The sequence below is a fragment of the Dipodomys merriami genome, unplaced genomic scaffold (genome assembly GCF_024711535.1).
Source record: "Dipodomys merriami isolate MVZ:Mamm:240054 unplaced genomic scaffold, mDipMer1.0.p SCAF_21, whole genome shotgun sequence".
Classification (NCBI taxonomy): Eukaryota; Metazoa; Chordata; class Mammalia; order Rodentia; family Heteromyidae; genus Dipodomys; species Dipodomys merriami.
In genome coordinates, this window is record NW_027203493.1 from 17,758,277 (window position 1) to 17,760,499 (window position 2,223).

Here is a 2,223-nt window from a genome sequence, read left to right on the forward strand (position 1 = left end):
AGGAGCAGTTTTGAGAGTTCATATATTTAAAAATCATATAATTGCCAAGAAAAAGATTATGATGAGCTGGGCGCCTCTGGTTCCTATCTGTAACCCTAGCTACTCAGAAGGCTGAGATCTGAGGATTGCAGTTCAAAGCCAACCTAAGCAGGAAAGTCCATGAGACTCTTATTTTATTTATTTATTTATTTATTTATTTGCTGGTCCTGAGACTTGAGCTCAGGGCCTGGGTGCTGCCCTGGAGTCTCTTTGTGCTCAGGGTTAGTGATCTACCACTTGACCACAACATCACTTCTGGCCTTTTCTGAGTAGTTTATTGGAGATAAGAGTCTCAGGGAACCGGGTGCTGGTGGCTGGTGGCTCACGCCTGTAATCCTAGCTACTCAGGAGGCTGAGATCTGAGGATCGCAGTTCAAAGCCAGCCGGGGCAGGAGAGACTGTGAGACTCCTATCTCCAATAAACCACCAGAAAACCAGAAGTGGCGCTGTAGCTCAAGTGATAGAGCACTAGCCTTAAGCTGAAGAGCTGAGGGACAGCGCCCAGGCCCAGAGTTCAAGCCCCAGGACCCACCACAAAAAAAAAAAGTGTCAGGGACTTTTCTGCCCAGGCTGGCTTGAAACTGCAAATCCTTAGATCTCAGTATCCTGAGTAGCTAGGATTATGATACTAACCATCAGCACCTGGCTCCATGAGACTCATCTCCAATTAAGTACCAGAAAAGCCTGAAGTGGAGCTGTAGCTCAAATGATAGAGTACTAGCTTTGAGCAAAAGATTTCAACACCCAGTGAGTTCAACTCTCCTGACTAACACATACACACCCCAAGATTGAAATAGAAAGGTTCCAAGAACTGAGCCCTGGGACATTCTAAATTTGGGAGGTAAGGAATATTCATCAAAAGAGACAAAGAAAAAAGGTCATATAAATTTAGAATTGTCATAACTGTCTGGTGAAATTAACATTTTAACATGGAATGACCTCTATTAGTAGTAATACTTTTTTGCCTTAACATCCGTTCTTTGTGACATTAAAAGAGCTACCTCAGAATCTTTCCCATTATAATTGCCGTATATCTTTCCCATAATTTTATCACAGTGACTGTCTTTTTTAATTTATTTTATTTTTATAAGTTTTTTATTGTGAAAATACTGTACAGAGGGGTAAAAATATGGAATGCGTCACAAATTTGCATGTCGTCCTTGTGCAGGGGCCATGCTAATCTTCTCTGTATCTTTCCAATTGTAGTATATATGCTGCCGAAGTGAGCACTGTCTTTTTTGTTTCATAGTGACCACTCACACATAAAGGTGAGAATCCTTTTTAAATATGGTTAGAAATTCTTTTTATTTTGTTTTTGTTTCACACAAATGAGTTGACTTAACTTAAAATTATTGTTTATTTATTTAAGTTAGATCCCATTAATTTATCCATCTGGCTTTTTGCTATTGTTGTTGGTTGTGGGGCTTGAACTATCAGTTGTGGATGCTGTCCCTGATCCTCTTTGTGATCAAAGCTAGCACTCTACCACTTGAGCCACAGCATCACTTCTGTTTTTTGAGTGGTTAATTGCAGATAAGAGTCTCACAGGAACTTTTCTGCCAGGCTGGTTTGTTCGAACCACAATCCTCAGATCTCAACCTCCTGAGTGGCTAGGATTACAGGTGTGAGCCAAGGATGCCCAGTTTGGTTTTCTTTTATATTTCCCTTTCTTCCTTTAGTTAGAACTCATTGAGTCTTTTAATTGCATTTTGTTTCTTCTACTTAACTCTCATTTCATATTGTTCCTTTGACTTATATATTCTTTATCTTCCCTTTTAGTGATTACTGGCTATTTTAGCATATCTTCTCAACAAAATCTAAAAATTAATATGCATTCTGTATGTAATACAAAAACCTTAGAATATTTTAACTTTGATAATGACAATAACCCTGGCAATGCTACTGTGCCCAATAGTTTGACTCCAGACTCCTTCCCAAAATCAGATTTTTTTTTAGATTTTGTCACATATTCATTAATATGCTTGCTAACTTGTCCTATTTATATCTCAGACTTTCTATTTACAATAATTTCCCTCTTCTTGAGGAATCATCTTTAGAATTTCTGTTCTTGAGAACTTTTGTGGATCAACTATCCTATATTTACTTGACTGGCATACCTTTACTTTGCCTTCATTCCTAAAAAATAGTTTTGCTAGCTATAAAATGCAGGTTGAAACTGGGTAC

General features: G+C 38.3%; 1 non-coding gene across 1 annotated transcript; it reads right to left on the reverse strand.

Moving 5' to 3' along the window:
* Positions 1–1,162: 1,162 nt before the first annotated feature.
* Positions 1,163–1,269, reverse strand: LOC138834232 (U6 spliceosomal RNA). The gene has a single exon (XR_011374009.1). It is a non-coding gene; the product is annotated as a U6 spliceosomal RNA (small nuclear RNA).
* Between the last annotated feature and the right edge of the window lie 954 nt (positions 1,270–2,223).